The sequence below is a fragment of the Mastomys coucha genome, unplaced genomic scaffold (assembly GCF_008632895.1).
Source record: "Mastomys coucha isolate ucsf_1 unplaced genomic scaffold, UCSF_Mcou_1 pScaffold15, whole genome shotgun sequence".
NCBI classification, from domain to species: domain Eukaryota; kingdom Metazoa; phylum Chordata; class Mammalia; order Rodentia; family Muridae; genus Mastomys; species Mastomys coucha.
The window spans coordinates 1,256,072-1,278,689 of NW_022196897.1; the positions used below are offsets into that span (position 1 = coordinate 1,256,072).

At 41.5% G+C, this 22,618-nt stretch overlaps 1 protein-coding gene across 1 annotated transcript in view; it reads right to left on the reverse strand.

Annotated features, from left to right (window-relative positions):
* Positions 1 to 22,618, reverse strand: part of Rsu1 (Ras suppressor protein 1) — a 186,256-nt gene that overhangs the window by 109,033 nt on the left and 54,605 nt on the right. The gene's annotated exons all lie outside the window — the stretch shown is intronic.

Sequence of the window (22,618 nt, forward strand, 5' to 3'; positions counted from 1 at the left end):
TTTGCGCACTTAATAACTGTAGCCTCCTCTTGTACATGAGCACAGGTAGCAGATATGTCCAGTCAACATAAACCTTCCTCTGGTGATTGAACAGGTTTTACTGTTTGTTTAGTGTGTGTGTGTGTGTGTGTGTGTGTGTGTGTGTGTGTATGTGTGAACACAACCCATGAACACAACCAAGTCTCACTTTGTAACCCAGGCTGGCCTAGAACTTGCTATGTTGCCAAGCCTGGCCTCCAGCTCACGACCTTTCTGCTTTGTTTGTTGTTGTTGTTATCTCCTAAGCTTCTGCACTTATTAGTCTGCTCGGGATGCAGTAACAGAGCCACAGACTCCAAGCCTTAGTGTTAGTAAGCTTTCTATTGCCATGACCAAAAATACCTGATAGAAATAACAAGGGAGGGAGGCTTTATTTTGGCTGACGGCTTCTGTCTTGCTTGGCTCAGTGTACTTAAGCAAAACATCAAGGCAGCAGATGCAAGCAGCAAAGGAAAGCTTATCAGTTCATGGCTGACCAGGAAGGAGAGAGGCAGAGACAGGAAGTGGCCAGGGGCATGATACCCACACCACAAGAACCCCTCTTAGGGTCCAATTCACTCCAGCTAGGTTTAACCTCCCTAAGTTTCAGAACCTTCTCAGTAGCTCCACCATCTGGGGACCAATAATCAAAACATAGGAGAATATCATACATTCAAACCATCACAGCTTTAAAAAAAAAGGACCTTTTTTTTTTTTTTTTTTTTTTTTTTTTTTTTTTTTTTTTTTTTTTTTTTTTTTTTTTGTTTTCAAAGCTAGAGACCTAAAGTCCAAATTCAAGGTTATTTTCACCAATCTCTCCTTGGCTTGTGCCTTGCTGCCTACAGCACTTGGGTTGGCTGGTGCTCCCTCTATCCAAGCCAATTCCTGCTGTCTCCATAGAGCTACATCTCCTTTCTATAAGGACACCAGTTACTCGGGATAATGGCCTAACACCAAAAGACTAGTTAAGTAAATTGAATTCTCCCTTAACTCTGTCCCCCAGTATAGTCACATTCAGAGGTTCTAGGGATGACAACTTGGACATATGAAGCAAAGTCACAATCAGCCCACAACAGTTTGTCCAATGTCCCTGCTACAGGACTAGGAAGACTGGTCTAAATATCACCTTCAGTTTAATCAAGATATTTCAACATTCATAAACACTGATTTCGCATCCTTAAAAAGAAAAACCATAAGATAAAGAAACCATCCCTAAGGGACTAATGGTGTAGTAATGTAACCCACAGGCTTGAACAGTTAACAGGGAGGGCCAGCTGGAGGAGTGATATTTATAGAAATCTAAGTGAACAAGGTGGAGATTCCAGGAAAAGGGAGAAGTCTCCAGAGACCCAAACCAAGGACTCTAAGGAAAAGAGCTGAGCATGGGAGGAGGGCATAGAGAGCAGATGGAAGCAGATCATCAGGAGCTTCACGGGCTTTGTAAAGAAGCTCTGCTTTTTCTGCACATGCTATGAAGCAAAGGAAGGACTACATCTGCAAAGCCAAGGAGCCCAATCTCTCCTTCCCAAGATGCGCTGTGGTCACTCTATAGAGAGGAGCATCACAAGGCTTATTTGGATGTGGCCATGAACACTGGCAGGGAATTAGTGATTTGCTAAGCATGATGGTGAATGGAAATATCAATAGTTCTTTATGACCTAGACCACATCCAAGGTACATACTTTAATGTTCGTAGGTTCATACACTTGCACACCAACACGCTTTTCTGAGTAGCTGAGTAAAGAGAAGAAGGCACTCAGTGTGCCAATAGAAAAAGAGAATTCTGGTACTTCTTCCTATCTGTGCATCTCCACTCAACATGTCAATGACTGTTTGCTAACAACATGACATTGGTCACTTATTATTATTATTATTATTATTATTATTATTATTATTATTATTTTGTCTCTGTATTTCAGATGCTTCATCTGCAAGATGGCTGTGATCAGTGTCAACCTCAACCCTTTATATGCAAAGCTTGTCAATAATACTGTAATTGAAGATCTGTGGCAGGAGGGCGCACTGATCTGTATTCTCTACAGTAGCTCCCACTGCTGAACTACTAGGCTTCCAGAAACCTTAAAGGAAAGCCTCAGAGAGAGGGGCAGAGAGGTACAAGCTCAGGTACACCGACCTTGGTAAGGAACATCCAAGTGGAAATATCCCCCTGGCAGGACAATTTGTAGTCTAGACTACTATGCAAGAGGAACATCTAGGCTGGGGGTGCATTGTTTATGCTAAGTGGATCTATACAATGAATATCACAAATAATTGACTTTGAAAGAGGAAGGGCTTATTTGAGGTTTCAGTTTTGCTTCTGGATTTGGTGAAAACAGCACAAAATAGAAGAGGAATGAAGAACAAAATGCTTGCCTCGAGGTCAGGAGGGGAAGAAGTACAAGAAGAGTCCCCTTCCAGTGCAGCTCCTGATGACCTAAACACCTCCCACCATGAAGCCTCCTCTCCAGGGTTTTCCCACCTCTCAAGAGTGGTGTTCTAGGGCCAGTATCTGTAACGCCTGAGCACTTGTGAAACATTTATGATCCAAACTACAGCACAGTTAGAACCCACGACTAATAAACTTTAAAATTAGGCTAGGTGGCACACATTTAGCATTCCAACTCTCGGGGACTGACGCAAGAGGACTGTAAATTCTAGGCTACGTTTGGTATACAAGTGATTTGACCATCGCCCAAAAGATTAAAAAGAAATTTTAAAATATCAAAAGTATAGTTAAGTACTTTTAAGATACAGGTCTTTACCTCTCCCTCCTCTTTTCCAAACCCAATCATCCCTGGCTCTGTAGCCTCCCCTTCCTCCCTGCCCCCAGCTCTAGGAGATCACACAGATTTTCCCTTATAAACTTTCTTGCTCACAATCAATGCTTCATCTAGCCCGTAACTGCTCCAGGCATTCAAATCCAGTCTCCCAGTCTCACCTCTGCGTAGCAGGCCACAGCCTTGGCATCCCCTCCTCTCTGCCTCCATCTCCAGCTGATCACACAGAACTTTGTCTCCAGCCTTCTTCCCCATCCATGGTGTTTTCCCAGCCCCCAGCTGCAGCATTCCCTGGGTACCAGCCAGCCAAGCCAGCCAGAAAAGTAGGCCAGTGAAGCAGGTGTTCAAGCTTCAGATTTTCATTCTCTCTCCGCTCCTCCACCTCCAGGACCCCATGCTTATTCCCAGGTCTATATCAGACCACCTGTTGTGGCCTCTCCCCGCTCTCTGCCCTCATCCCTAGAGGATGAGGCTGCAGGCCTAGAAATAGATGGCCAACAGAAAACGAGCTCAACACCAATCTTTGGAGGTTCCTTGTCTCATAATGTCATGCTAAAGGTTTTTTTGTTTTTGTTTTTTTTTTTTTATTGTTTCCATTTTTTAAATTTATCTTCTCAAAATGTATATATAGATACACTTATGTATATATTTCTCTGTTTCCCCTTCAGATCCTTTGTGTACATATTATGGCTCTTAGTTTAGTGTTTTTATAGAATCTCTGAGAGTGCGAACCAGTGGTTCTCTGTCTCTATATCTTATTCTTGTGCCTTTTTCTTGGGCTCTTTTCCTTCTACTTATTAGTTTTGTCCTAATTTGTTGGGTTTGTGTTCTATCTTATTTTATTTTATTTATTTTATTTTGTTTTGTTTTATTATTATTCTGTAGATGCCTACTTGTTTTCTAAGGAGAGAGAGAAAGCGGGTGGATCTAGATGAGATTGGAGGTATATAGAAATTTGGAGGAGAGGAGGGAGGGTAAGCCATAATCAGGATATTCTATAAGAGAATAAACTTTATTTTCAGCAAAATGAATTTTAAAAATACATGGGCCTATATAATAATTATTGGAAGAGAAAATAAAAAGAATTCATGGCAACAGAAGATAGAGGTGATCAAGGTGTCTGAAAACCACATATTTTAAACACTTACAGCATTACTAAGTTTATCTAAGCAACAATATATGAGATACTCGTTAGAGTATCTTAGCCTGAGGGAGCACAGTGCATGAAAAATCAACGTCCTTATTCTTGCTAGAATGTTTACCTGTGAGAAACACTTCGGTGGGCCAGGAAGAAAGGAGTGCAGTCAGATAGAAAGCCTAAATATCTTAAGTATAAAAGATCCACTATTGCTTTTTCATTCCTCAGATAAAATACTTCTTCAAAAGTAATGCTGTCACTTAAGATCCTTAACCTGCGTGGACTTCTGTGAAGAATGTGCCCTTTGAGAAGAAGTGGCTTGATCTTTAGGGGTCGGACGCCAGGCTGGCCACAAATTACACACTGAAGAACAAAGAGCTCCTTGCTACAGCTCCATGCAGCTTTCTTGCAGTTTTCAGATGCTTCTTAATGATGAGTAGTAATATTAGGCTCATACTTAGAGACATCATACAATGATTCTCCATTCAGATATTAAAGGCCTATAAAGAAACATAAAGTTAACCCCATACCATATTTTACCCTTCTAGTTATAGTTCTTCTTTGTGATAACTGAAGTCAAAGAAGAGAGGTTCAAGGGACCCTGGCAGGTGTCAGGCTTAAGGCGAAACAGTCAGGGGATGGGCCAGCTAGAAGATAAACTCACGAAGGCAGAGGACAAGACACCAGGAGCAGAGGGTCAAAACCAGCTGACTTTGGTTGCACTGTGTGTGTGTGTGTGTGTGTGTGTGTGTGTGTGTGTGTGTGTGCGCGCGCGCGCTTAAATAAGGTTTGTACTAATAAAACTTTTAGGACGTGGAATCAAATGGAATTATGAATTTCCTATCCTTCAGTTAAGAAAGGAGAAATGAAAAAAAAAAAAAAAGGAGAAATGTGAGATCCATAATCGGTTATTGAGAGGAAGAAATAAAGTGTCACTTGCCCCTTCCCACAAACTATAATGATCACTGGTTGAGTGAAAAGCAATTTAGAACAGAGTGAGGGAAAATCACTGGACATATCATCTAGCTCCTTGGTGTCTGAACATGATATAAACTGTAGTAAGAGCCATGATGGCTTTTCAAAGAAGTCTTGGTACAAAGAACAATGCATTCTTAGAGAAGGAAGTCACAGAACAGAAAGGGTGCATAGGGGTCCCACAGCAGAATACCAAGACTCTCCAGCTTGCGACTAGTCCCAATGCAGAGAAAGTATAAAAAGTGACAGGATTGTTGCTTAAGCAACTATGTCATCTGAATGAAAACTGGAGCTAGTAAATATCATGAGAGCAATAAAAACTAATGAAATACAGCCTTAGGCAACAGCATGAGCAATCACAAGTCATAATGCCGACGAGGGAAGACAGAGTGCATGCTAGATGACGTGGTTTCATATGAAATCCAAAGCTGGCAAAGCCAAAGAATAATACTAACGGATCAGGTAGAAATGACACACATGCAGAAAGGAAGTCCTTTCCAACGATTGAGAGAGGACCATAAGGCACTTTGGAGGCTCTGAAGGTAGCCTATTTGTTGACCTGTGTCATTATTGCTTTAGTCTTCACATGGCAATAATTCCTTATAGGCACAGTGTGTGTGTGTGTGTGTGTGTGTGTGTGTGTGTGTGTGTGTGTGTGTGTGTGTATGTGTGTGTGTAAGGACAAAAGTGGAAGAGGGAATACATGAATAGACATTATGATTATATAGATGAGAATAAATATCTATGGTCACCTGAGTTAAAAGTACAAGTACCAAGAAGTGGACAAATCAAGAGAGCTTTTGACATTGCCTTAGCAAAATCAACCGAGACACAAAAGTTTTATACTCAGACAAGTTGTCTCTCAAATAAACTAAGAGCAAACATTCTCCAATGTTATGTGTCTTTTCTTTCGGTGTCTTCCGAAATTAATGTTGAAACTCAGCCACCAATTAGGAGTGAGACCTTAGGTTACTCAAAGGTGAGAGTGGAGTCTCTAAGAAGAGGACGGTGTGCCCTTATAAAGAGGCTGAATAGAAGCCCTCATCCCTCTTACTCTGTTGCTATCTGTATAGTTAAGACCTAATAGGCTGCCCGCCCCCATTTGTGATGCACTAGAATGCCACCATCGTGGAAGCAGAGAGCAGCCCTCACCAGACACCAAACCTGTCAGTGTTGACCATGGACTTCTTAAGGTCTACTGCTGTGAAATAAAAAAAAATCTCTGTTCTTTAACTCAGGTAGCATGTGGTACCAAATATACAAAATCGCAGGATATATAATATAAGCCAGTGTAGCTAAAACCGCTGGACAACTAAATCTGTTAAACAAGTCAAAGAGGTCGGTGGGTCTATTTTGAAAATTATAGTTTAATTATACTAATATTCTTGGTAAGGTAGTAAAATTTTAGAAATTTGTTGGCTTGATGTTCCTTTCTTAAATTTAGGTGACATTTACTAAGATAAATAGTTTATTAACTTAAATAATATCTACCACTTGACCATCCTCTGCCTTGACACTTACTAAGTATTGATCAGCAAAATATAAATAATTGTTATTTGGGGTGATAGGATATTGAGTGAACTATTTTCAGTTTTCTGAAATTTCAAATCTATAAAACATCATACACACATTATTCTATGACAGTAACACAATGTGTTTCAAAACTGATGTAATGAGTTCAAGAATGGAATGGTCTATCGGCCCCCAGTTCCTGCCCCTACTTATCACCACGAGTACTTTGCTATCCTCACTCACTCAAGGCCTTTTCCTCTTACGGAGTAGTTAAAGGGGTGTAGAGGTGAGAGGTGTCATGTTCCAGAAATATATAACTCCCACGGCTGCTCATGCAAGAAACATTATTGAACTTAGTGGGTGAAAAAAACAAGTAAACAAACAAACAAAACAAAAAATAACAGCCTAAGAGGAGAGAACCTGGGAAGAGGTTTCAGTGAGAGAAGAAGGGAGAAATGAGAGAGAATACTGGGGTAGAAATGATCAAAACTTGGTTTGTGAGTGAGTGTGTGTGTGTATGTGTGTGTGTGTGTACCTGAACTGCTCAAACAAACAAAAATAAAACAATAGTTTTCTCCCTACTCCCTACTCCCTAGTTTTCTTGGTTGTAAGAACAGCAACAACCAAACCAAACCAAACCAAAAACAGATGAGCAAACAAAACCCCTAGGCTCTTCAATGGTTAAGTGGTCTTTCTCCTCTAGCTCTGTATTCTGTGGAGGAAGTGGAGCAGGGTTCCAAACCAAGACAAATCCCCTAATGACCAAACAAGCTCCACCAGGCAGAAAGGAGCTGTGTGCGCTGCTTTACAAACACGCTGGCGGCTGCTACCTGAACTTGTTTTCTTATTATTGAACCAGCACTTTGAACTCCACAATGTTTTCTCTAACACTGACTCCCCAGATAATGAGGAAGGAGTTTCAAGCAGCTAATTAACAGCACCCCTTACAGCACAGGGCTTTCTCAGAGACCCCCCCACCAGGCAGGGAGCACACGGCCCCTCCCCTTTTACCTGCAATGACAGCTGTCTAGGACTAGAGAGAGTCTAGTCATATGGGCAGAAAGTGAAGACGTGCACATTTTGGCTGCACATTTTGATATAATTATTTGGCCCTGATATTTTGAGTGCAGGTGAATAGATATATATCTACCCAAAGCATATGATTCAACTTTTCTGCTAAACTGAAAGCAAATACCCTACTTTTTCTAAGGTTTTTTTTTTTTTGGTGTTTTCAAGACAGGGTTTCTCTGTATAGTCCTGGCTGTCCTGGAACTCACTCTGTAGACCAGGCTGGCCTCGAACTCAGAAATCCGCCTGCCTCTGCCTCCCAAGTGCTGGGATTAAAGGCGTGCGCCACCACTGCCTGGCCCTTTTTCTAAGGTTTAAAAACAAAAAACAAACATTGTTTCTGGCCAGTTGAAGTTCAGATACAAACCAGCAAGAGTATCGCTTTCCTTGGCAACAGCACAGAGCTGTTCACCGGCAGACTGTAGCTAAGTTCAGGTAAGCCACATGGGTCATATGACATACCAATGATGTTGGACCATCCAAGGTGGCACCTCTAAAAACCCAGTAAATACCCACCAGGCCATTAGTTTGGGCCTGAACTCCAGAAGACCAGAAGGAAGCATTTTCGAATTCCTGCCTGTGACTCCAACCTGGGAAGCAACCAGACACCTCCTGTGGTGGTGCTAGGAGTAAACAGGGGAGCAGTAAAGTAAGAATTTTAAGACAGTGTTCAAGACAGCCCTAGCCAAACCCTGCCGTGCTAATGACTTCTACTTTTAGATGACAAGTCGTGCTATTTAAACAACCACATTTTGCTGCAAGACAGCCTTCAGGAGCAGGTACCAAGGCAACCAGCCTGCTGCAGGGCTTTGGGGAGCTGTGGCGAGCTGGGGGAGGAAGGACACACCGACAAGGCTCCAAATCACCACCACACAACTCAAAAAATTATCCAAAAGAAAATGAAGAGCTGGACTTCATTCAACATCCATCTGGCGTCCTCGCTGGGAACGAAATAACTCAGGGCCCCCGTCTTCAACCAATTTCACATTTGAGAATGGCATGGAAGGAAGATTCAAAGCCACTCAAAAAGATGATTTGAAAAGGATTTCTGTGGTTGACATTTTGGTGATATTTCTGGACATGACATCTTTGGTTGATGACTTAGGTAGAGAATATGGAGTTAGTAATCCCTGTAACCTACTCTTGCAAGAAAAGCTAAATACAAGGCATTGCTGCTGTCAAAATACGTCACCACGGACTCATATGTCAAAATAGTTTTGTGTCAAAAGCTATTAATCATAATATCAATATATAGAATGAGGGAGGCAAGCAATATAAATTTCATTTCTTCCCAATATGAATAATAAAAATCTGTCACATGTGCACCTACATTCTGAATCAAACTCAGAATGAAACTTCAGCAGAAGCAAAGTCCTGAAGCAGCACCTTGCAGAAGCCCAGCCTGCCTGAGGGAGGCTGGGACAGGGGCCCACACGTGGAGAAAGCTGTCCGCATGCAGTATGCTGCCACGGTGGTGGCGACGCCTTTACTCCAGCTCGGGGAAGCTGATGTACCTCCAGAACTGCAAGACCTAGTTGTTGCTGCTGTTGTTTGGTTTGGTTTTGCCACTGGATTCAGGCAGTCTGCTAAGGCAGCACAAGGAATGGATACAGTCCTGCATGGGCTTTTGCAAAGAATCACAATATCCCTTTCCACTGGTTAGGTTAACTTGTTCCATATTTGAAGGAACTACTGAAAAGAAAATCTCTGCTAGGTGTTGCCTCCTGTCTCAAAAGGTGGAATAAAATGAATTTATTATCACATTGGTACAGAAAGTATGCAAATACATATGTTTTGATACGTACAGGAAGCTATGAAATATTATTAGTGATATGACAATCCCTGAAATATACTTACAAATCATTCTCCTGGTATCCTCCAACTTGCTTAACAGTGGCTTATGTGGTTGTTCATTTTCTCAATGAGATTAAGAAGTTAATGGACCGGCTGAGGAGTCGGTTTGGTGGTAAAGGTGTTTGTTCACGTAAGCCTGGGGATATGAGCTCAGAGAGCTAGAATCCTTGTAAAACCTGTGTAACCCTAATGCTGGATGAGGGCAGACAAGGGGATCCCTCAAGCTCTGGAAGCCGGTTCAGATGACTCGATAAAGTTTAGGTTCACTCAGAGACTCTTTCTAAAAAGTCAGGTGGCGAGAAATAGAGTTTCAGTCAATTTTGAACTCTGGCCACCACACAAACACATGAATGGACAACTGCATGCATGCATGTATACATATACACAGAAAAACAGACATACAGAGAGACAGACAGACAAAGGGGCCTGGGAGAGAGAGGGTAAGTTGATGGATTAAGTCCACATCAGCTCCTGACCCTAGAGAAGTAGGTCGTGAGCAAAGCAGCAGAGAAGTGCGACCTCCATGCCAGTTGGCTCTTTATAATTCCCTTTCCTGGCCATAATATTCAGAAAGAATGTATTTAAGGAACCAAGTATTGTTATGTACACCTAAAATACCAATCCTCAGAAGGTGGAGGCAGGCTTAGATGTTAGCTGGGACTACAAGGTGACAATCATAGCTTGGGCTACGTTATGACCACACCTAGGGGCTAGCTAGCAGGACTTTGCCTCAAAAAGCAACAACAATGAAAATCGAAAGATGGGAAAATGTTGGGACTCTTAGAAAGCTTTAAACTCAGATTTGAGTGAGTTGGGGCTTCTTCCTTCTTCCTTGGGGCCTTAGCTCATTTTTTACATCAAACATGGTTTACTAAGATAGCTCTAATAATCCCATCTTCTCCACACCACCATGCACTCGGCATAGTGGGTCTGGGTTTAGCTGTGAACAGTCCCTTGGCCAACAGGTCACTGGAAATATGAACTAAGCAATAGCTGGCAGAAGCCTGGGTATGTGAGTACATATAGCTTGTGCACATGAGATGTAACTTGTGACACATCCTGAAGGGACCATCACATGAACAGGGCTCAAGGAATGCTACAAAGTAAGGGGACTCTAGAACAAGTGAGGTATCTTCTCCCACCAACACCAATGAAAGTACACAGATGCACAAAGAAGATGGTCCTAGATTATCCATTTTATTTTCTGCTGGGATATAATACAACATTATAGGCTGGATACATGCTTTGGGCACCATTCTGGAAGCTGGAAAGGACCATATTAAGATGTGGGTGTATAGTAAGTAGGACCTTCCTGCCTTATCATCATAGGGCCCAGTGTACTGCACCGCACATTGAGAGAACAAGGATCCCTACTTCTGTTTCTCCTCCTCCTTTTCCCTTCCCCTTTCCTCTTCCTCTCTTCTCTTTCTCTTCATAAAGCCAATCATCCCTCCTAGTAAACCTTACCTACATGATCTCATCTGGCTGGACTTACTGCTCATGGGCTCCATTTCACAAGCTACCAGCATGACGCATGACTTGAGAGCTTTTGTTTTCCTATCACATAAACTTTGGGGGAACTCATTCAGAGCCAGCGTGCTTTCCTGTCAATCAGCTCCCCTAGTTGAAATAACACGCAAGGCAGTCCTACCTAGGAGAACTGTAAGGGAATAAAAAAGCTATGCTGGACATTATGGCCAAGAACTGACAATGAGTAATCGAATAGGTAAGAAAATGCACATATTTGTAATAAATTGGTGTTCAAAGAACTGTTAAATAATACACACCAGAAAGTTTCATACATGCACACACATACACACACACACACACACTTCCCTAAAGAGCTATAGAGAGTTAAAAATTGATAAGAAAATGAGTCATATTCAGTGGTAGCTACTGGTAAACTGCCAATGGTCAAGTAAATAAATAAGCTCTCACCTTCTACCTATGATCATGCAAGCTTAAGCAAGCCTCACCCAGTAGCCACTGTCCTAGGAGCACAGAAAGGGAGGAATAACAGTCTCTTGGATGTCACGTTGGGTTGGTCAGTTTCTGCATCCTCTTACAATAAATTACAGCTCTCTGAGTCTTTGGATAGCAATTGCTTTCACTTGAGTCAGTCAACTGAAATGACCAAGCAGTGAACCTCTAACACTGACCACTCATCTTGCTAATTGCATGCGCCACTATATTTGCTTCTGTGGTTTCCAGTCAGCAGGCTCTGTTAACACTGTTTCAATTGCTAAATGGTCAGAGCACACTCAGTGACAGATTTCGTGTTTCAACAGCAATTTAGGTAACTGACGGCCACCCAGCTGTTGTAGTGAATTGCGATTTATTTGTCTCACAGTGTAGCACATAACCTTTTAAATGCAAGAGGAAAAGCCAACCTCTTTTGAAAGCTTAATATATGACCATCTACTACTTTACCCTGTGAACTTGATTTGAAAGAGAAGGGGTCAAGTGAGTGATGTATTTCCCATCCTGTAGCTCTCCCCTCAGTACAAAGAATTTACATATGGGGCTTCCATTACTTAATCTTCATTTGTACATTGCATATGAAAACATAGGAAATATGGGAAACTTATATGAGAGGCAGTAAGCTAACAGTTGGTTAAAAGAACCTAAAATAAAAGGTTAACACATGACTGTTTAGGGGGAAATGTTCTACTGAAGGCCCCATGGGTAATCACAGGGTACCTTAATAGTTCCCAAATTATACATAAAGCTTCCTAAGTGGAACTGTAACCCTAATTTCATGGATTTCTCAACAGAATCAACATCTTCTGACAATTAACAATCATTCCTTACAATACCGCAGTAGCTGTAATAACTAAAGAGACTAAACAATGAGACCACATCCAAGGACATCAGATACCACTATAGACACAGGAGAGCTGGTTAGGTCCTCTCCCCAAAATTTATGTAAGGCCCAATATCTCAGAATGTAGCTGCATTCACAAACAGGGACATCCTCAAGGTGATTCATTAACAATGATGTCCTGTGATTGGACATTAATCCAGTCTCCATGGTATCCAGAGGAGAGAAAGACACTTAGATACAGATAGAAAAGTGTGTGAAGCCAAGGAAGACAAAGAGGGAACAGTTCTCCATGGGTGAAGGGAAGAGGTATGGAACAGAGCCTTGTACAATCCCAACACTCACAAAGATGCAGCATTGGTGTCAGACCTCCGGTCTTCACAATGGAGAGCGAGATCAATTTCCATTATTTGAGCCACCTATGTTGTAGCCAAACACTACTTAGCAAAGGAACACAGTCTTAGATATGAGATGACATAAAAGGCAATGAAGACTAAAAGATTATCCTGGGGTTTTAAAACATGACAGGGAAATGGTGCCCAAAGATAAACTTAAACATTATGATTAGTGATGGACTAAGAAACACTCCTAGTGAATGCATGGCTGAAAGAATACTTTCTTTGAACTGTATCAAGGAGTAAGAAAAACACACTAGGTTTCTGTTCTCCACAATGGGCAGGTATCAAGATGAGTCCAGATGTCTGCATCCAGGCATGATAAGACAATAATGCCGTAAGCGCTTCTAGGTTATCAGGAGAGACGAAGCTCAGGACTAGACCCACAAAAAGATGAGATGCATTAAGGAAATCCTCATCCTTGTTTTCTCCCTCAGGCATTTCTAGGCAGTTAGGCCTGAAGCGAGAGATCAGACAACACAGTAGGCAGTGTTGAAAGGACAGATCTCACAACGTGTCTACAAAGGAAGCAAGGAGGCAGGAAGAAAGGAGCTAGGGAAACAGGGGTTTGGGGGGAACATAACAAAACAACAGAGCCACAGAAGGATTTCCACGAGTCACTCACTCAACAATGTCTAGTACAAGTGTCCTCAACTCAAAACAAAAAGCCTCAGGTGTGAACACTTCCAGATAGATGTAACTGAACCATTAATGGAGTTGGCAGAGAATCAGAAACTAGACCCAGAGCATGCTGAATCTGGAGCCTTCACTGTACACAAGGCCATCCAGAGCAAGTCTGGTGAACTGCTGTAATCTAGTCCAAAGTTTAACCTTAGTACACCTGGATCCCGATCAAGCATTAAAAACACACCTTCAGGGAATAAAGCTGCTTCTAAGTAACACAACTCCTAGCTGGAATTAAGCTTAACCGCCTGCAAGGAAAGAGAGCAAAGTTCATGTTCGCAGGGACACAGTGTTCAGGGCTAGGGATGGAGCTTGGTCCACAGTGTACTTGCCAGGTGTACTGGAAGCCCAGGGATCAATCCCCAGGCATCGCATACACTATAAGCCCAGAGAAAGGGATAGGGAAATAGGAAGATCAGAAATCTAAACATCCTTGGCTACATAGGAAGTTTGAGAGCAGCCTAGATTACATGCCACCGTGCCTAATAAATTAATTAATTTAATTAAAATCGGATGGACATACATATACATTGCCTACTATATAACAGACCATAAAGCAAATGAATCAATACATTTTTACTTATTATTTTTAAATTTTATTGTATGTGTACTGGTGATTTGCAAGCAAGTGTAAGGCTGTTGAATTCCCTGGAACTGGAGGTGCAAACAGTTGTGAGTCCTCTGGAAGAGCAGCCAGTGCTCTTAACCACTGAGCCATCTCCTCACCTCCCAATCACATACTTTTAAAAATTAAAAGGATGAAGGCTAGAAATTCTTCCAACACTGTAAGTCTGAAATCAGTAATAGAAACACTAATGCCAAATTTTAGAGAACTAAAATTCTCAATTTTGAAATAATAAAATGTAGTTGGAAAGGTGACCAGAAGCTATTTTAAGCTGGAAGATAAGGAAAATACTGAATATGTGGCAAGCAACTAATACAGTAGTAAGGGAAATTTGTATAGGTCTAAATGCTTATTTTAGAAGAGTCACTGAAAGAGAAATCTAAATTTTCACCCAAAGCTAAAAACAAACAACAAGCAAACAAATAGATCAAACTGGTGGGAAAGTAAGCGGGGACAGGAGGATTAGGAAGAGTCAAACACGGGTGAAGAAACCCAAACTACAAAGCTAATTCTCTGAAAGAACTAAACTGCTACTAAAGTCCCTTCTGGACAAATCCAAGATGGTGGGAACAAGGCCAGAAATGTAAATCACAACTATACCAAGCAAACAGACAGCATCGATTTAAAAGGTGCACATCAGCATAAAAGGTGCACATAAGATTTTTGAGACGCTAAATTTACCACCAGACAGTAGGAGAAATAGAAAGTCTTCAGAGAACTGGATGATAAATGTCGCCAAGACACCACACACCACTGCTACAGGAGACAGAGAAGCCATGCTGGCACGGAGACTGGGCCAGCCCCTCCCTCCCTCCAGCCTTCACAGCACTGGATGTGGTGATGCAGGCTGGTGAGGGGGAAAACGCATTTCTCCAGGTAAGAGCTGTTCAGTGGTGCAAGGTATGAGCACCTGTACACCCCTACAGCATGCACCCAGAGATTCTAGTGAGGGATGTGACAGCATTCCATTTGTGGTTATACAAGAGCACCGCTTGACAACTGACAGGAAAGAGTGAGGCTATGACCGGACGGAGGAGGCTGTCTGAGGCTGAGTAGCCCTCATCGGAAATGCTTGGGTCCAGGAGAGTTTTGGATTTTATATTTATCTTAGATTTTGGAATATTTGCATTTGCATAATGAGATATCATAGGGATGGGCTCAAATCAGAAGGCATTTCTATACAGTAGTGTTATGGTGTCTGCATAAAAGAGAAGACTGGACATGGCTTTCCAATGGGGTGGAGACTGAAGCCTTGTAGAAGCCCAGGCTTTCTATTCAGCATTGAAGTCCAGGGCCTTCAACTTGACTTAAGTACACATGGCATATTTGGATGCTCTGATCCCAGCCTAGTCACTATAGGAAGCTAGAACACATGAACAGTTCTAGAAAGGCCTAAAGGAACATAATTTTTTTTTTTTTTTCGAGACAGAGTTTCTCTGTGTAGCCTTGGCTGTCCTGGAACTCACTCTGTAGACCAGGCTGGCCTCAAACTCAGAAATCTGCCTGCCTCTGCCTCCCAAGTGCTGGGATTAAAGGCGTGCGCCACTACCGCCCGGTGAACGTAATCTTAAATGTGATCTGTAAAGAGTTACGAGAAAGTGTAGGTAAGGTCTCCTCCCTAGATCCCTGGGGCTGCCAATATAAAAGAAACGCAACTCCATTCTATCCCAAAATGTTCACACTCACATTTGTAATATTATCCGAAGTCAGACTGAGCATGGCCTTGCTAGGAGATGCTCTGGAGAGAGATGCCATATAACTATGAGGCATTATATATGTATTCAGGTGATGAGAACTGTATTTACAGACATGCCCGTGAAATAACAAAAATTAAATCTTGGAGCTTGGTTACTGCCGGCATTTCTCCCAGGGCAAGAACACATTTAGTGTCCTATTAAATCAAAGGATGCCCACTGCAAACAGTGCATGCTTTACCAGCTGGTGCTAACACAGATTCATGCACACGCTCAATCACACTGAACCTGACGTGCCTCCTGAAATTTATACTGCACAACGGAAATGTCTGATATGACACAGCTTCCCAGCCCCTGTAAGGCAGTAACTCATCAGGTAGAAATATGGCTCACTTAGCAATTTTAAAAATCCATGCTTAAAGCATTTTCTAGAGCCAATGATTCACTGGAAAGAATATATAAAACGGGACTTGTTAAAAAATATCATGGAGGACGCTTGAGAGGGGGCCATTTTAGATGATCAACTAAAGGCCACAGGGAATTAAAAGATATGAAACGTGGCCTTTTTTGTGAAGTATGGTGAAAGATAGATTACCAGAGGAATATCATGTCAGCCAGTTAGACTTAGCTGTCTAAGTCAAAATTCAAAGTTTGGCAAAATTTTTGTATTCTTTTCACTTTCTTTTTTTCAAATAAAATTAGGAAACATGTTTGGGATCATTACAATCTGTCATCTAATGGGATATTATACCTCCTCACTGGCTCAATATCAACATGTTTATAAATTACCAGAAGGAACACTTAGTTTTAAAATCAAGAGATCTGAACTAAAAATCAGATCCTTTGAACATAAACTATGTCAATGTAATTTGGAGCAAATCACAGTCCATCATAGGGTCACCTTACTAAGACATCAGAAAGCTCTCCTTTCAGACAAAAAGGGACAACTCAGATTGAGTTTAGGAGGCAATTTTGCAAATAGAAATATTTGGGGGAAAAAATGAGGTAATCTGTAATTTTATTAAGTTTAAAAACAGCCTTAAGATGTGAGTAACCAATTTTGTACATAGACAAGTGACATGGGTTTGAGTAGAAAGAAACTTTGCATGGGCAGGAAAGATTGCTCAATACTTAGGCATACTTGTTGGTCTTGTAGAGGACCAAGTTCAGTTCCTAGCACCTGCTTGTGTAGCTAAATCTGCCTGTAATTGCAGCTCCAGGGGACATCTGATGCCCTCTTCTGGAACCTTCACTTATGTGCACACACACATAAAAAGATACATACACACACACACGCACACGCACACACACACACACACACACACACACACACACACACACACACGCAACTAACAAATTTGAAAGAAAGATAGAAAACAAACCAGCCTTCAATCACAGCAAGCCACATGCCAGTCACTTCACAGTCTTAGCATTAGGTCATTTACAGTATGTATCTTCATTAATCTATACAGCTTTTTAAAATAAGATTTTCTTTATATAGGCCAACCTATATGTTATTTTGTTCTAAAAAGGCATAAAACAAAGTGGTCAACAGCCCAGCATCCAACTGTTCTTAACCTGGAGAACTTACCACAGATAGTGGCCTGTCTTCCACCCCGGGGCCTAGTCTGACCCCTGTGTAAGCTTACTTTTCTTGTGACTTGGACTCACAGTTTTGAATGGCACAGTCTAACACGGAGGTGAGGGCATAGTAGCAGAAGCAGCAATGTCTTTAGTAGCAGGGAACTGTGGCTGCTGCTTCTGACATCATGGTTGATCAGAAAGCAGAAAGAACATGCTAAAGCCAGAAGTGGGGATGACCTCCAATGCCTGTTCTTAGTGACTCAGTTTTACCAGATAGGGCTCATGTCTACAGAGTCCCCCAAAAATGCCATAAGCAAGGGACCAAGTACTCAAGTATATGAGTCTGTGAAGGGCATTTCAGAGTCGATCATGACAGCTCCCATGGGTCCTTGGCATGTTATTCACTCTCTTTGAGCTTTTGACTACTTACTCACTAAATGGGGAGAAGGACCACAATTTTTCCAAGTTGTTGGAATTCAAGTGATATTTATAAAAATATTGAGTACGTATATTTATATATTAAATATTAGTTTTCTTACATTGTTTTATGTATTCTTCAAAGCAATACAGAAGAATAAAATAATTTTAAATGAGAAAATATTTAGTACATACATAACATCAAGGAAGACAGGTGCTCTTGGCCCTTGCTTCTTGTCTCTTCTCTGTTCTCCCTGGCTCACCTCAGGAAACTTCCACACACTTACCTACGTATATCTGCTACTTTTGTATCGCTGTGACAAATACCTCACAGCAAAAACTTATAAGAGCAAAGATTCTTTGGCTCATGCTTCTGGAAGTTTATCATGATTGAGAAGGCAGGATGGAGTTCGTGGCGGGAGAGGGGATTAAGAAGCAGAGAGATGCCACAATCAGGGACTACAAGTGGCAACCCCCAGTGTCAAACCTCTACCAACCTCTTAAAGGTTCCACAGCTTTCCAAAATAGCACCAACCTTCTAGAGAATAAACACTCAACACATAAGCTTTGGGTACATTTCAGATTCAGACTATAAACTATGTCTTCCCAAATTCCCTCTGTCAGGCTCTTCAAGAGCATATATACTTTTAGTGACTTGTTTGTTTGTTTGTTTGGAGGTTTCCTGCAGGGACATCAAGGCCAGAATCATTCTTTGCCTCTTCTAAAGGGTATAGAGAAAAAAAACAGAATAAATTAATCCTAAGGAGTACAAGGCAAGAATCACTTTATGGAGCCTCCATGGGTGAGTGTTTGCCAAGTGCCCACACTGCCCTCCTCTGTGTGGAGGACTAGAGCCCAAGTCAGTGAGTCACACACAGCAAGGTTTTCCAACTCAAGTATGTGTAGACAACGGTAGCATAAATATACCAGGCAGGACAGGAGAATCAACAGGAGTTCATTAAGGCCTCAAGAGACATGCTTAGCATTTTCTACAAGAGTTTGAATGAATAAAGGGTATCTATTTTCCTTTTAAATTTAACTTATTTTAAAAATGAATTTAAAAAAATAGTGCTTTAACTACCATCTAGACCAACCTTTGACCATTAGCATTAGATGAATTAAATATCTGAAACCATCTAAGTATCTAGTAAATAACAAGATAATTATTTTTTATGATATTAAAAATTACTTTTTAATCAGCACCAGAGCAGATGTGAGACCAGTCTAAGCTACCCTGAGGCCTGGTCTCCAAAATAAGAAAATAAGAAAATAAAATAGAATTTTTAATGAAAAAAATAAATTGAAAAAAAATAGTGTATCTTACATAATAGTACATTTTCATTTGACCAGGAACAATTAAACAGTGAAGCCAGCTTGGGCAATGATTCTGGTGAACTACAGGGAACAATACAGAAGGAAGAGAGCCACTGTTAGTCTTAGTCGGATTTGGAAAGTGATTCACGGGTGGCTTTCTTCATCAAGGTCACCAATGTGGAGACAGCAAACTACTGTCACCCACAGTGTCTCCCTCCTTGAGTTCAATCTCAAAGGCATTTGTCTCCATAGGTTTGGAAAATAGTTCACCCAATGGGATTTCAACACTCACCAAGCTTCTGGGAGAGGCTTCAGTAACTATAGGTGTCAGCAAATTGAAAGACCCATTCCATATACTTAAAAATTTTATTCTTATACTTCTGTTGCTTTAGAACTATTTTTCGTACCGAAATCTGTATTAGTTGGGTTCTCTCAAAGAAAAGAACTGATAGAACAAATCTCTATATAAAAAAAGATTAATTAGAATTACAGCCTGTGGTCCTGCTAGGCCAACGATGGTTATCTATGGGACATCTAAGAATCTAGGAGTTGCTTAGCCTACAAGGCTAAGTGTGTCAGTTGGTCTCCCCTCTTTAAGGTTTTAATTAAATGGACTATAAGTGAGGGGTCTCAGAGTCCTTCTCCCCTCACCCAGCACTTTACCCAGGCTTCATTTTTAACATCATAGAACAGATCATCATTACTGACCTAGCTAGCTGTCTGCCTTAGTCTACTGTCTGTTGGTCTCCTTCCCTTCCTTCCCACCTGTCTTTCTCTGTACCCCCACTAGAACAGCAGCTCCATATGAGACACTCTGTCTCTTCCTATACCCCTAGCAAATATGCAAGTGAGTTCTCCTTTTTGGGAAGGCAAGTCCCTTGGAATCAGGAAAAAAAATCCTAAAGAAGGAAATTAATAATTGCTGAATGAATGGATGAATGAATGATCAATGAATGAGCAGGTAACCCAATTCCCAATTCTCATCTAATACTCTAGAGACAGCTATTAATTACTTTTGCATCATGCTGAGAAACAAGGGAGAAAAGGCTTATTATGGCTCCTGGTTTCAAAGTGGTTTCAACTCACCACCATGGCAATGACAGTCACATGGTAGTAGACTCAGAAGGAGGGAAGGAGAGAAGGCTGCATTGGAAGAGTGGCTGAAGTCTTCAAAGACACCTCTCACCTCACTGGCCTGGTTCTGCCAACCAGGCTCAGCCCCATAAAGGTCCCACAGCTTGAAATGTTACCTAGAACTGGGAACCAAGTGTTTCCATGAGCCTGGGGTGATGTTGCTCATTAAAACCATTACAAGGTATATAGACTGACACGGAAGCAAGTATTTTATTCCGTTTAGAAATCAGAAATAGAGTGTAAGTAACATACATGGAAAAGAAAAGGCAGAGAATTCCAAGCAAGCCTCTGGCTCTCATTTTGCAGTGTTCCTTCACATCCTTGGATCCAGCAAGTCAGAGCTTATCTGGATTCCTTTGTTTGGCAGAGATGCTCTCACCAATAAGGTTTCAAATTACAGATTCTGGGTTTTTTTGAAAGAATTTTCACAAAATCTCAGGGACACTTGCTTATTTCATTATGTAAAAAAACAAACAAACAAACAAAAAAATACTTGAAAATGAACCCACAGGCAAACCTTCAGCCAGGATACCCAAGACAGGACGAGCTGAATCAGAGAAGGGGCTCAGTTCAGATGCTCACTCGGCATCGTGCGCACAAACAGAAGCCATTCTTACTGTGGTGTCACTTAGTAATTCATTTTGCAAAGGCCATCTCCAGCACATTTGCATAGTACTGCAGCCTCACTCATAGACCAGCAAAGCAACTCATAGACCAGCCATGCACCTGGTCAAACTGTCTCCACCTTCCTCCTCACCATCTTGAAGGGGTGTAAGTCTTTTGGTTCCAGCTCAGGGCTCTTCCCTGACAGATGTGTGAGTAGACGCCCATCATTAGTCAAGGAGGGCCAGGAGGAGAGACCAACAGGTTCAAGTCCAGCCATCGTGACTCCGGAGCTGGGTCCTTATGGACATGCCAGCCCTCCCTGAAAGGCTTGTTCACCCCTATCATGACTGCACGAGAGATTGCATGGAAAAGCACGTATCATAGTGACCCAGCATCCACGACTTTCCTAACCGTAATTATACTACCAGTTAGCATGCCGCCCTTGGCTTTTAAAATAGCCAAAACCAGGTAATACTCAAAAAAAGGCAATTAAGAGTCTTCACCTTTATTTTGGATTATTAACCAAGGCTTCGAAGACTTTCTTGCATATTTCAAACTAAAGTATTCACTTCAATATAGAAAAAGACTATCAGGCAGATGTGGACACCGACATTTTCTAGGTATGAACTAGCAAAAGCAGAATCATGGAAAGAGTTTTTGCAATTCTATTCCTAAGTTAAAAAAAAAAACCACACAAGTTGCTATTGGATAGCTTAAAGAAAATATCAAACAAAAATGATGACATAGAATATTTATGTAAAATAAAAAAAGAATAAAGTTTAAAAACACATAAATTAGGCTATTCTGAAATTGAACACATTTCTAAGAAATTATCCAATTAAAAATTGCCTAGCTTATGCTTTATATTACCATATTGCTTGAAGAACTGAAAAAAAAAGTCAAAGTGGAGACCAAATGCATATTTACTCTTTCCAATTTTACTAATCACACTAACCAAAGACACACGTCAGAAGTGCTGAGCAAACTTCATCCTGTTACACAAGGATCTGTCTCACACATGGAGTTTTGATTCAATAGCGTGGGAGGAGACCAGTTATTTATGTTCTGTAAAAAGTCCCCAAGTATTGCTAATGCTAAAATCCATGGTTAACAATTACTGCCCCGAGTTTTTCTATCTTAGAAATTTTTCACTAAACAGCATGTGATAAGACCCGAGACAGGGTCCACTAAGCCCAGGCTGGCCTTGAACCTGGGACTGTCCTATTTCAGCATCTCAACTACTAGGTTTACAAGTCTGTACTACACCACCAACATCATCATCATCAATAACAAGATTTAGGGGGCTTCCTATGCTTTGTTCCTTCCAAAGCCAAACCTGACTTCTTGTAAGTCCATGAAGAGAGGTGCTGAGTGACCCCTGAGCCCTGAAAACCCTGAAAACCCATAGAATAAAATCAGTCCTCCTAATTCCACCAGCAGGGCTGAAGGAGATGGGAAGAGTGGGGAGACTGGTACTCATTCCATGCAATCAGGTGGCTGCTTGTCTTGAAACCGTTTTCTGTTATCGCTTTTCCATGTATGCACGAGTGTATGTGTGGGTGCATGCCACGGGTGTATAGGGTCCTGCAGAAACAGTACATTCCCAGGAGCTGGAGTTACAGGTAGTTGTGAGCCATCTGACACAGGCCGGGTTATCAAACGTGAGTGTGCTGGAAGAGCAGTAATGCTGTGAACTGTCCGGCCGGCTCTCCAGGTACTTGCTCACCTTTACTACAGCACTTTGCTTCAGAACTAGAGTTTTCTGCATGTCAACCAGGAATCACAATGCAAGGTTGTCACTTCCTTAAGTTAGTCAGTAGGTTTTGTTTGACGGATACCTTCTGCCAGGCATGGGGCGACAGTGGGGAACAGATGTGAAAATGTCCTTACTTGCATGTCATCTTATATCCTCACTTGTAATGGCTGGCCTTTGACAAGCACCAGTCCTGTGAATAGAATGATTTTCTCCATCAAGTGTGAGTGGGAGTGTTGTTGTTGTTTT